Source organism: Zea mays, chromosome 1 (genome assembly GCF_902167145.1).
Source record: "Zea mays cultivar B73 chromosome 1, Zm-B73-REFERENCE-NAM-5.0, whole genome shotgun sequence".
Taxonomy (NCBI): domain Eukaryota; kingdom Viridiplantae; phylum Streptophyta; class Magnoliopsida; order Poales; family Poaceae; genus Zea; species Zea mays.
Window position 1 is genome coordinate 235,004,392 of NC_050096.1, and position 14,036 is coordinate 235,018,427.

Sequence of the window (14,036 nt, forward strand, 5' to 3'; positions counted from 1 at the left end):
CTCAGGCTAAGGACATGAGTTCTAAAGGAGGCGAGGGCCATAGAAGAACCAGAACAAGGACAAAGGGAAGACAAAATCTAACAAGCTCAACAAAACTACCAACTTTAAGAAGAATAAGAACAAAGCTGAGGTGACTTGTTTCACATGTGGTGAGATGGGTCATTTTGTCAGGGATTGTCCTGATCGAGCGGTTCATCGTGGCAAAAAGGGCAATATCAACATAATGATTGCTAGCAATGAGTGTGACAAAGGGTATGATAATCTACCTTTTATCTTTTTAGTTTTTCAATCACCTAGTTGGTGGATTGATATTAGTGCTAATGTTCATGTGTGTTCTAACATTAATATGTTCTATTCTTATCAGATCATCCGAGTTTCCTCTATCCTAATGGGGAATGGGTCACATGATCCTATTCATGACACCGACACCGTGGATCTGAAGTTTACTTTGGGAAAGATCGTGTAGCTGAGGAATGTGTAGCATGCCCCTTCTATGAACAACAATCTCGTTAGTGGTACCCTTCTATGTAGAGATGGTTCAAGGTAGTTTTGGAGTCCAATAAAGTAGTAGTGTCTAAGTCCGAAAAATTTATTGGTAAAGGCTATGACTGCAGAGGCTTGTTTTGCTTTTCTTTGTTAGATTTCAATAATAACTCTGTGAACCATAATTGTGCTAATGTTGATGATCTTGCAAGTATTTGACATTTTCATTTGTGTCATATTAATTTTGGTTCTATGTCTCAACTTTCCACCATGAGTTTAATTCCAAATTTTACCATCGTCAAAGGTTCTAAGTGCCATAGTTGTGTGCAGTTGAAGCAACCTCGAAAGCCTCACAAGGCTACTGAGGAGAGACACCTGGCACCTCTAGAATTCATACATTTTGATCTTTGTGAGATGAATGGTGTGTTGACAAGAGGTGGCAAGAGATACTTCATGACATTGATTGATGATGCGTCTAGATTTTGCTATATATAGTTGCTAAAAACTAAAGATGAGGTTTTAGACTACTTTAAAATCTATAAGGCTAAAGTTGAAAACCAACTAGAGAGAAAGATCAAACGTCTGAGATCAGATCGTGGTGGTGAATACTTTCCCAAAGTTTTAATTATTTCTATGTAGGACATGACATTATTCATGAGAGGACACCTCCCTATTCACCTGAATCAAACGAGATTGCTGAGAAGAAAAATCGTACGTTGACTGACTTGGTGAATGTCATGTTAGACACATATGGTTTATCTAAGGCATGGTGGGGGGAGACAGTCCTAACTTCGTGTCATGTTTTGAATAGAATTCCTATGGGCAAAGAAGAGAAAACCCCTTATGAGAAGTGGGTTGGGAGAAAACCATCACTTTCATACATGCGCACTTGGGGGTGCATGGTGAAAGTCAGTGGACCAATTAATAAAAAGCACAAGCTTGGACCAAGGACAGTGGATTGTGTCTTTCTTAGATATGCTTCGTGTAGCATAACTTATAGATTTTTAGTAGTTAAATATGAAGTTCTTGATGTGTATGTAGATACTATTATGGGATCACGTGATGCCACTTTCTTTGAACACTTATTTCCAATGAAAGGCAATCATAGCGATTCTAGATACTCTTCTTAGATAACCTACACATGATACACCGGCTGAGATTTTTGAACAACCACATGAGATTGTCCTTGAGGAGGATGGCAATGATGCTACCAGAAAGAGCAAGAGATAGAGGGTTGAAAAATCCTTTGATGATTATTTCATTATGTACCTAGTGGACGACACTCCTACTACCATTACGAAAGCATTTGCATCTCCAGATGCAGATGATTGGAAAGAACCAATTCAGAATGAGATGGACTCAATTCTTTTAAATGGTACGTGGGAGGTCACCGATCAACCTTATGGCTGCAAACCTGTGGATTGTAAGCGTGTGTTTAAAAAGAAGCTCAAGCCTGATGGTACAATTGAGAAGTACAAGGTTTGGCTTGTGGCTAAAAGCTATACTCAAAAAGAAGTGAAGACTTCTTTGATACTTACTCACATGTTACTAGAATGACTACTATTCGAGTACTACTTTCTTTGGCTGCTTCATATGATCTTCTCGTCCATCAGATGGATGTAAAGACAACTTCTCTTAATGGAGAGATGAACGAGGAGATCTATATAGAACAACCTGATGGATGTTGTAGTAAAGGGTCAAGAGAGCAAGATACACAAGTTATTAAAATCTCTGTATGGCATGAAGCAAGCACCAAAACCGTGGCATGAGAAGTTTGTCATGACTCTAACGTCTGCAGGCTTTGCCATTAATGAGGCGGATAGGTGTGTGTATTATCGCTATGTTGGGGGCGAAGGTGTTATATTGTGCTTATATGTTGATGATATATTGATATTTGGCACAAACATTGATGTGATCAATGAAGTTAAGTCTTTTCTATCAAAGAGTTTTGATATGAAAGATCTGGGAGAAGCTAATGTGATTTTGAACATCAAGCTGATTAAAGCAGATGGTGGGATTACTCTCTCACAATCTCACTATGTTGAAAAGGTTTTGAAGCGATTTGGCTTCTTTGATTACAAACCTTCTCCAACGTCTTACGATCCTAGTGTGACACTATGAAAGAGCAAGATAATTGGTTTAGACCAATTGAGATATTCTCATATCTTCGGGTCACTCATGTGTCTTGCTAATGCAATAAGGCATGTTATCTCATTTGGTGTCAACAAATTGAGCAGGTTCATTTCAAACCCCAGGAGTGATCAATGACATGCATTTGAGTGGGTTATGCGCTACTTGCATGGTATAATGAGATATAGTGATTCAAATTGGATATCTGATGTAGATGAGCTTTATGCCACCAGTAGTTATGTCTTTACTATTAGTGGAGATGAGGTATCATGGAGGTCATGCAAGCAAACCATCTTGATGAGGTCAACCATGGAAGCCGAGCTCGCTGCACTTGACACAACAACCATTGAGGAAGAATGGTTGCTTGAACTCTTGGTGGACTTACTGGTGGTTGAGAGACCATATCGGCTATTCTTATGAGCAATGACAATCAGACTGTGATTACTAAAGTGACAAGTTCTATGGATAATGGAAAGACATCAAGACATGTTAAAAGACTATTGAAGTCTGTTGATAGTTGAGAAACTCTGGAGTTATAAGTTTGACTTATATTTCAACAGATAAAATCTGGCAGATCCCTTTTACAAAGGGGCTACCACGTAATGTGATAGAAATCGCATCGAGAGATATGGATATGAGACCCGTATAAGTTGCCATGGTGGAAACCCAGTCTATATGATCGGAGATCCCATGAATTAGGTCCTAGGAAGAACAAACCATTAGTGAAGTGAGGAGAGTAAATTTTGACTCTCTCTAAGTGAAGATGCAATACTCTCAAATGTTGTAATGCAGGTTGGCTTTGAGCCTTAATGTGTTATGTTGGCTTTTTTATTAGCAAAGATGTAGTCCTGCAAAACATTCTTGAAAGAACACACCTATATGAGCTCGATTGTCTAATGTCGCAGACTATGAGATCTGAGTGATCTCTAGTAAACTCATGAAGAGACCTTGGAGCATGACATATATGCTCCACCCAAGAAGGGGACTATTGGTAGCTAAGTACTCGTTATGAATTTTAGTGAAACCCATTCACACAAAACTTGCAAAATCAAGGCATAGTCCCTTGTACAAGTTATGGGGTGGTGTATAGCTTGGAGTCCTAGGTGGAAGTTCAAATTAACAGTCTCTGCTGAAATACTAGTATATTAAACAGTAGTGAACAATAGCAAAACTGTTGGTGGGCAATTGAGATCTGGTGGGAGGCTGTTGGATTTATGGGCTTGACTCAATTGAGAAATTCAATTAAATCCTAGAAAAATAACAAAAGCCCATCTATGGCAAGGGAGTTGTGGAACCAGATAAGGATCTTAGTCCTTATTGGATCACGATAAGATCAGATCGCGAGCATATCAGATCACGATCAGATCAGATTGTGAGCTTATCGGTTCGTGTACTTGGCCCTATATAAGACGCCTTCCAGCCCTTGTCAGAAAGCATCCTAACCTGAGTAGGTTTTTGCCTCTGCTCACAGCTGCGCCGCTATCGTAGTCCTCTTCATACCGAGCGCCGACGTGCATCTGCGATCGGGAGAGCAGGTCTCCAGAACCGATCGCCTTCGAGATCCTGCACCGGGAGAGGGCGAATAAGGTTTTTTGGGAAGCGTCTTCACGTGACTGCTCGCGTTCTTCTCGTCGAACCCTGATGCTTCGACGTTGTCGACCCTACTGTTTCCACCCATGTCGTCTAACAGTATGTCTGATCAGTACACATCATCTGATTCGACATCATGTTTCAGTTTATCTGTTGTAGGCTTATGGTAGAAGTGTGCTACATTTATATGATTGGCATGTTAGGTTACTTGTTAGGTAATATATACCTAGATTATTTATTATTAGTCATGATGATTTATATTTAGAATTTAATCTGGAATATATATGTTTACTTATTGAACAGTAGGTACGGTCCATGCTTCTAGATTACGTAGGAGTAGCTAAGCGCACGTAGAGAGAACAAAGTAATTAACATGCTCTTTCACTACACGACGGTTTACTTACAGCGACCTACGGTTGGTTGCTAAAACGACCTTCAGCGACCTACGGTTGGTCGCTAAAAACTTTTAGCGACCCATAAGGATGGTCGCTGTAAGTGCCGTCGCTAAAGGCTTTAGCGACCGACATCTTTTTAGCGACCGACCATCCGTTGCTAATATTGTATATTTAGCGACCAACCGTGGGTTGTTGTACTATAGATTTAGCAACCAATCGTGAGTCGTTATACTATACATTTAGCAACCAACAGAAAGTTGCCCCTAATTATAGTCGTTAATAACGATAATATACCATTAATTAGCTTTCAACAACTGTTATATATACAAAAGCATCACAAATCACCAATTTTTATACACATCACATAGATATACAAATTTAATTAGTATTGCACAATGATAGATCCACATCACATAAACAATCATCCCCAATAGTTGTACTGTTGGAAATCGAAATAGCAAAATACAAATGTTCTTAACTATATTTTCAGTAATCTGAAGGACTAGCCAAACAGCTTTAACTATCCTTCGAGTACTCTGAAGATTCTAATTACAATAATGTGCACCCGTGATGAATCAAGCAAAGAATAGACTGGCTTGAAAGGAGGACATGATAAGGAGACTTGTACACGAGCAAGTAGCTCAGAATAGGAATTATCTTCTTGACCATGTAAGATGCATCTCGCAATACTGAGAAGTGGTCAACTCTACTGATGCAACCATCAGGCTCCTGTTATTCCAGATCCCTGAAAAACAAGATAGATAGCTACTAAACTTCAGACAGCTACTAAACTTCAGATAGCTGTAAGAAAACAATATGTCCGCGCAGATGTAACTCTAAAATGAGGGCAAATAAATAAAAAATTGGCTACACACTGAAACCACGCCTTACAGATATAACAGCGTTATAGCTCTCAATGCAGGTTATAGTCAGCTAAAACTGAAATAGCAAACTACTTGTAAAAGACACCTGAAAAGAACCATACCTGGGGCCTCCATTTCCGTGTAGCTATGTGCAAAGCAGTATTTCCCTTCTTGTCCCGCACATTGAGGGCTAGTTTGGCAACCAAGGTTAATTAACCCGGAGATAAATTCCACTCCATGTAGGATTCCTGGACAACCATAATCCAGGGAAAATATCACAGCTAGGGTGGGATTCCCTTTTGCTCTTTGGAATAAAGTGACAGGGAAGTTAGCCACTGTTGACCCCTCAGCTACTTGGATTAGAATGACGCCAAGCAGCATATGACTTCAAACGAAATAACTAGTTTCCTTTCCAATCAGCAAGCATGGAGTATATTGACATCAAACTAACTCCCAGGAACATCATATGGATGTATTCCTTTATCTATACACAAAGTATCATGTAGCAGATTGAAGCAAAGGATTTTTATTTTATCGGGAAAGAAGAGCACCTGATAAGAACACATATACATGGTGGAGTCTTCCTATTCTCGGTATTGAGAGTGGAACACTTTTTATACTTTCAGCAGTATAAACTAAGGGCCTATTTAGATAACTTGAATTAATTATTTGCATGGTTAATGAACACCTAATTCTACTACCTGATTCTACTATTCCATAGGAGTATGAAAGCATGTGTTCTGTCTGTACTAGAGCTCTATTGTAGAGCTAGCTAGACTAGATAATATAGAAAGGCTCACAATACAATTTCCAACTCATGAATGTATTGAGAAACAATTCTTGATAATAGAAAAAATATACTATTATGTGAAAATAAACTTAGACATACATCTTTGCAACTTCAACAATGCATTCTCGGCAGGTAAGTATGAAAGTTTCAACTTTTTTATATCACTGCAAGACAAAAATCAAATAGTTAGGTTTAAAATCAGCTAACATGAACAGGCAAGAAACTAGTCTTTGAATATTAAACCATCCTATTGGCATTATAAATGAATGGCCTGATAATGACTCTACGGTACTGTACTAGAGTACAAATAATGTAGCTGTGTCTTTCTACGGTACTGAAGCTCACCAGTCCCAACAAAAATTCCTGACAACTGTAATCCATTCTAGGACTAGTAGATTTAGAGTCACATGCTCATAGCACCTCACACCTGCCAATCAAACCAAACGAATTGAAGCTTACAACAGAGAAAACAACCCATTGAATCCTACAGTAAAAGAGTAAAGAGTGAGGGTCCCTCTCGTCCCAAATCTGCAGACACGTAAACAACCCATTGAATCCTACAGTAGCAATGCAAACAAAGAGATGCCTGAATCGTATATCCTATAATAACACTCTTGCTAGGTTTCACACTCATCTTCTGTTAATAGAAGAAGCGTGTGGTGCAGCCGTGCAGGGATCTGGAAGCAAGTAAAGTACAAAAGAGAAATACGAAGCAGATCTGATCCGAATTTGGTGACGCCGTGGTGCAGGATGGCGACAGAAGGGGGATCCTAGCTAGAGGCGGAGGCCGCCAAGGCGAGGTTGTCCGGCAGGGCGTCATCGGTCCACACCCGGTCGTCCGTGTCCTTGGTTCACACGCAGTGCAAGCGGCTAGGAACAGCGCCAGAAGTGGCAAGGCGGATAGATCAAACATCAAGCAGTGCCCCCGCGTGGATTTGTGGGGAGAAGGTGTCAGCAGTAGCACGCAGGTGGGGAAGGGAGCGGTCGAGCAAAGGGTGGGTGTCACCAGCAGCAACACAAGGTTGGTGGTGATGATGTCCCGTGGAAAGAGGTGAACTTACCCCAGCGGAGGTTGCTGGTGATGATGTCTCGCGGAAGGCGATCGGTGGAGGGGCCGCGGCGATGGAGATCGCATGCAGCGCCGCCATCTGTGCGAGACGAGAGGAAGAACGAGCCGGGATAGTCGCCCAACGACGAGCGAACAGCATACTGCGCGGGGCTGGAGGCAGGGCGAGGGCGCGATACGGCTAGGGTTGAGGGCGGAGGTGGCATGGTGGCGCCGTCGGGAGAAGGGGAGAAGAGGAGGTAGGGTTTGCTAGTTTTTAATAGAAGTGATTTCGATTTGGACGAGTTGCTGAGTTGGGCCTGTTCGGGCCTAATTTTTTTAGCCACCAACAGTCACATGTTAATCAATAGCGACCAACCGTCGGATGTCCACCTGCCTCTATAGCGACCAACCTTGAGTAGTTAAATTTCTAGATTTTTAGCGACCGGTGGCCCGTCGCTATAAATGCATTTAGCGACCAACTGTCGGTACATAACTTTTAGCGACCAACTGTCGGTACATAACTTTTAGCGACCAACCGTCTGTCCCTAATAAGGGTCGCTAAAGATCAACCGTCGTATAGTGTTTATTACGTAGGAGTATGCAAACATATATGGTCCGTATGCTCACACATGCAGGGATCTCTTAATCGATCATATAAGCTAGTAATAATCTACATTATTAAACATATATGCAGGGGGACATATATGGTTCTTTCTTCGTCGTTCCACTGATGCACGGTGCTCCTGGTGCACACATGAATGCATGATGCATTGATGCATACAGGGGCATGGACCTACGTGAACGTAAATTGATATATCTATCTTATCTTGGTGCTCGATATATGCATGCTACGGCCTAATTATGTACATGGTCTTGCACGGGAACGAGCATCGACCGTCGCGTCGGCCGACGAAGCATGCACGTACGGGTGGGTCTCTGTATTGTGCCGGCGCACGGCGCGGCGCGGGTCTAGACGCGGATGAGAGGTGCCGGCGGCGCGGCCCCGTGGACGCGACGCTGCTGCAGCAGCAGCTGGCGCTGCTCGGACTCCTGCCGCTGCAGCCGCAGGTGCTCGCGCTGCCGCCGGATGAAGCTCTCCGCGCGCCGGAGGAGATCGTCGGGGGAGATGGTGACGAGCACATCCCGGGTCCGCCACCCCGTCTGCCTGGACGCTGACGGTGGTGCAGGCGGCGGCGTCGCGGCCGCCGCCTTGGCGACGACCGCCGAGACGGACTTGCGCACCTGCCGCCGCGCCGCCGTCTCGGCCACGCGCTGCAGCCGGGGCAGCTCCTCGTTGCCCCACGACTCGCTCTTCCGCACCACCACCGGCCGCGCCGCGCGCTGCTGCACGATGGACGCCCACAGCGAGTCCATCGAGACGTCCTCGTCGACGACGACGGATGATACAGCAGGCGCCGCCGTCTCCTCCTGGCCACGCCGTCGTCTACCGTCGCGGGGCGGCGGCTCATCATCACGTGTCGCCGGGGTCGTGGCCGCGTCCTGGCCGCCGCCGGCCGGCTTCTTGCGCACGCGGGGGCGGTCGCTTCTCCGACCCGCGCTCGCCTCCCGGGCCTGCGGCCTCCTGGACACCAGCGTCGCGTCGGAGAAAGCCTCGTACTCCGACGCGTAGAAGCTGTCGTCGTCCACGGCGCCCGGAACCACTGCCTCGCCGCCGCCGCCGTCGTGGGCTGCCGAGGACGGCTCGCCGGTGTCGTCGTCGGCCGCCCTGCCACGGCGGCGGGAGGAGGAGACGAGCCACACGATGATCACGTTGGCCGCCACCCACAGGAAGACGGGCGACGAGAGGAAGTCGGGGGTAGCAGGCGTCGGGATGTAGTAGGAGCCGGCCGCGTCCGCCGTGGACGCGATGACGGCCGCGACGACCACCATGGTAGCAGCCGCCGCCGTGGCCTTGAGCGAGGAGCTCACCATCATCGCAAATGACGGAATGGAGGGAGTGGTTGTGCGCGTTGGTCTGGTGGCGTGTCCACTGTGCAGTGCAGGCCAAGCTAAGCAACCACGGTCGAGCGGTTTATATAATGCCGGGCCGGCGGCCTCCGGGGGCCTGGAGCGAGAAGTCAGCTTTTCTATTTTTGCAATGAAATTGGGTGCGGAATATATTTAAATCAATTGAATTTGTTTTCTAACGGATTTAAAGCTAGTTTTCTACTTTCTACAAATAACTGAAATCTACTTAAATTAGTACGTTGTTATTAAATTAGAAAATATTAAACTTGTATTATTATTATCATCATCATCATCATTATTATTATTATTATTATTATTATTATTATTATTATTATTATTATTATTATTTCTATTTAGGGTTATATCATTTCTACGTAAAGTTACCTATTTAGTATGAACAAAACAAATAAGTGCCAGATAATAATAAACAGATCACGAGGAGGGTGTTTGATGTTCGGTTTCGTAGTTCGGAAAATAATTTTAAAAAAATCAGGCTACCGTGTAACTAACTTAGTGGTAATTCAGATTTTCTATGACGAGCACAGCAAACGACGCTAGCTGAAACCAACGCAAAGTACGTACACCACGCAAACAGCTTGGAAAATTTCATGAATATGAAATGGTATGTAATTCAAATTTGACGGTCGAGCTGAGAGGTGGTAAAGTGAGACAAGCCCAATCAGTGCAGAGAAGCATTATTAACCACAGTTGATATAGTGAGTGGTACGAGTACAATGCAAGTCCTCGGTCGTCTCGCGAGGGTCACTAGTCAAGCACCAGCCCGATCCATTATTCCGACAGCCAGCATCACCGAGCCACCATATACTAGGGGGGCAAGCGTGACGCTGTTGCCCGGCCCGCGAAATTTCTCGGGGGGACACCATCCAGTGGAAAAGCTACACGTACGCGCGCGCACCTAGCTTACACTACACTTTTGTGTGTGTGTATTCTAGAGCGCTGAGAAAAAAAAATCAATGATGATAGGTACGTACTATGTCGCCGTCGCTCGCTGCATCATATACAAGTAATTTCCGAGCAGCGCGCTACGTGCCGTACGTTAATTATAGGAGAGAGGAAAAAGTCCAAACTTTATCTCTACTGGATGGAAAAGTACAGTAGAAAAAGCACGCATATCATAGACAACTAGGGCTCGATATCTAACCAGCTCGGCTCGACTCATCAGATTTTGAGCTGGCTCGGCTCCTTAATCTAGTTCGGCTCCTTAATCTAACAAGCCATAGAGTCAACTTAGCTTGGCTCGTTTACGAGCTCGAGCTGGCTCATTTAGCTCGCGAGCCAGATAAAAAAACAATATGTATATAATTTAATTCCAAACTAATTTAACAATAGAACATAATAATTATACTTATAGTTTCACAGACCACATCAATATAACACTAAATTAACACACCAGCCATATAGGCAACATATATGTCAGTAGCAGCCAAGTGTCCACGCGCTTCGTCTTTTGGGAAAAAAATATGCACGCTAATTAAGTTAGTTGGCTAAAAAGTACTAATAAAATTAGTCAGCTAACAAATATCTAGCTAACTATTAACCACTTTACTAAAAATAGCTAATAGTTAAAGTATTAGATATGGTGTTTGAATATCTCTAGCTAATTTTAGCCGCTAACTATCAACTCTATTGCATTTAAACAAGTTGACTATATATATAGATAACCTTGACCGTGGGTTATCTACATTATACATTGTGGATCGTGGCTTCTAACTTCTTTAGTGCTCTCTTTTTATAATCTGACTGTTCGGAGTGTAACAATACTCTCGCAATCTAGCTTTCTACTGTGTAGCATTTTTTGCGGCCCTACAATAATGAGACACCTTTTTTTTACTAGTGAGTTTTGTAGCAAATGGTCAAGAGGGAAAGATGTGTAAATTATCAAAATCTTTGTATGGCCTATAACAAACACCTAAGTATTGGTATGAAAATTATGATAAAACTCTAAGGTCAGCTAGACTTGTAAATGAAGCTGATAAATGTGTCTATTACCAATTCGGCGGGAGAGGTGTGATCTTTTGTGTTTATATGTGGATGGTGTTTTAATCTTTAGTAATGATGTTAACATGATTGAGGACTAAGACTTTTTGTCTAGTAGCTATGGAAGAGGCTGATATTATTCTTAATGTAAATCTATTGACAGAAGGAGAAAATGGTGGGGCTACTCTTTGCAATCCTATTATGTGAAAAGGTGTTGAGTCATTTTGGATATAGTGACCATACCTGCTCCAACTCCTTCTGACCCAAGCGCGATGTTGAGAAAAAAATCACAGAATAGCATAGGATCAACTAAGACTCTTAAATCATTGGTTCTCTCATATGTTTGGCTAGTGCAACAAGATCTAATATCATGTTTGCTATGAGCAAACTCGGTCGATTTGTCTCTAATCTAGGCATGATCAGTGGCATTGCCCTTGAAAGGGTATTGCGCTATTTAAAAGGAATTATGCGTTATGGCATTGATGCTAATGGGATTTACACCACAAGTGGATATATGTTCTAACTTGGAGGTGGTGGTGCTTCATGGAAATCTTACAAGCAGACCTTCTTAACAAGGTCATCAATGAAAGCAGAACTCAGGTCATTACATACTACCACAAATGAAACTGAGTGGCTTTGTGAACTTCTTATAGATTTACCGGTAGTTGAAAAATTAACACCAGTTATCCCCATGAATTATGATAATCATACAGTGGCAATCAAAGTAAACGGTTCTAAGGATAACATGAAGTCTACAATGCATGTGAAAAGGCAGTTAAGTTGTCAGAAAATTGAGAAACTCTACAATAATTGCATTGGACTATTTCTATACATCTAAGAATCTGGCGGACTAGTTTACAAAGGGATTTCCACGAAATGTGATAGAAGGTGTATCGAGTGAGATGGGCTTGAGATTAAGTCACTCCATAGTGATAACCTATTCTATGTGATGAGGGATCTCATGAAGTAGAATAATGAAACAAGCTAGTGGTTGGATAAGGGAGAGACCCTTTAGAATAAAGTCTAAATCATTTGATATGCACATTTCTCCTTTGTTGTATGGTAGGCTGGTTAAAGTTTTAATGTGATCAGAGTGGCTTATTTAAGCAGGGATGTTATCCCATAAAGCATCCTAGAAGGAACACACATATATGAGTTTGATTGTTAGCCATAGTATATGAGGCATAGGTAATCTCTAGATACTTATGAAAGGCCTCGAAGTGTGACTTATATGCTTCAAATTGAGGAATGCTCGTAAGCAACCTAGTCTATAACCCTATATAATCCATCAGTTTAAACTTTGCAAGACCCAACCAAATCACCCCCACACCTATAACCTCTACTAAAATACACCAAACAAATTGCACACAGACTTAACACATAATCAAAACTAACGATTCAGATCGTTGGATAACCCCCTCTCCCTTACAAAAATCCAATGGAAAGTATTATTTGGATCATCTCTCATCCACCCCCTGTCCCCTCTCGATCGCACCGCCCCTAGCCTCCTCTCGCTGCTCCGAGCTTTTTGCTATTATAATACCTGTTTTATTAGGCTTCTCTCTTCTGGTACTCACAATTTCTACTTCTCGCTAATAGCACTAGTGAATCCATTCTTTAAAATTGTACTCTGGCCTCTTTTAAATTATTTTTGTTTTATTTTCTTATTTCTTCCGACAAACATCTTTCCGATAAACCAATTTAGTTGTTGTGTAATTATTTCAGATTGCTCACATCGTAGCTTAACTAGTACATTGCGCTTGCAATGCGGCAAAACATTTTTCTGCACCCGTCAGAATGAGAAAGTAACCTTTGGCCAAGCCTTGGTCGTTATCGACAAAGATTTTGTCAGAATATATCCTTGATGATACTTAAGCTGTCAGACAGCCCATTACTGAAAGGGAGCTTCCAGTGTACTCAAATTGTTGATTAATCATAATAACATAGTGATGTTTCCTGAATTTCACTTGATTCTCTAAATTAGTGTTGAGGAGACTCCAACGAGCTATGAACAACTAGATTACTCTGCATTAATCACAAGCGAATTTAAGTGGTGAAGAAATAAGAAAAGAATATAAAAATTAAAAAGAGGACAAAGTACTATTTTAAAAAATAGGTTTACTTGTAAATGCTATTATGGAGAAGTTAAAATTGTGAGTACTAGAAAATAGAAGCCTAACCAAACTAGTACTATAATAGAAAAAGCTCCGCTGCTCCTCCCCCTCACTAGCGTCGCCACCGTCAACCCCTCCCCCGCGCCGCCGTCGACCCCTCCCCTCCCCAAAACTATAGCATCAGCACGAGCTATATGCTAGGCACGTACTCTATGTAAACTTGCATGCTTGATTTAGATTCTTATTTTATAATTTTTGTTAGGACCTATTTAGAGCATAGGAATTTTATTGCGCACAAGTTTTGTAGGAATCGGTTTATATAGAAAATAACACAAGCACAACAATAAAACAATGAATTTTCGAGAGCTTAAACCGTCGAAAATAAGAGCTACACCGTTGGAAATAGCTTATTTCCGACGGCTTTCGCCTTATGTTCGACGAAAGCTGTCTCAGCCTTAATGGGTCAGAAATACCGCTATGTCCGCATCAGACATAACTTATCTCCAACGACCGCAAGGGGTCGTCTGTAGTTGTATCCTTTAACGGTTGCAACGGGTGTTAGTGAGCCCCACTACTTTATGTCTGAAATCCTGAACGCAAGTCGTCGGACATAACATTCCTTAACTCCGACGACCGTTAATAACCCTCGGATATAAT

At 42.6% G+C, this 14,036-nt stretch overlaps 1 long non-coding RNA gene across 6 annotated transcripts; it reads right to left on the reverse strand.

The window, feature by feature from the left end:
* Nucleotides 1-4,965: 4,965 nt before the first annotated feature.
* LOC103643435 (uncharacterized) lies at nt 4,966-7,594 on the reverse strand. 6 transcript variants are annotated; one of them, XR_004855501.1, is made up of 5 exons: nt 7,313-7,594; nt 6,597-6,678; nt 6,351-6,415; nt 5,584-5,709; nt 4,966-5,343 (listed from the first exon to the last, which is right to left on the reverse strand). It is a non-coding gene; the product is annotated as an uncharacterized lncRNA (long non-coding RNA). The 6 variants fall into 6 exon arrangements; XR_004855498.1 differs by having other exon boundaries at nt 5,584-6,415; nt 7,313-7,585; XR_004855502.1 differs by lacking the exon at nt 6,597-6,678 and having other exon boundaries at nt 4,970-5,343.
* Between the last annotated feature and the right edge of the window lie 6,442 nt (nt 7,595-14,036).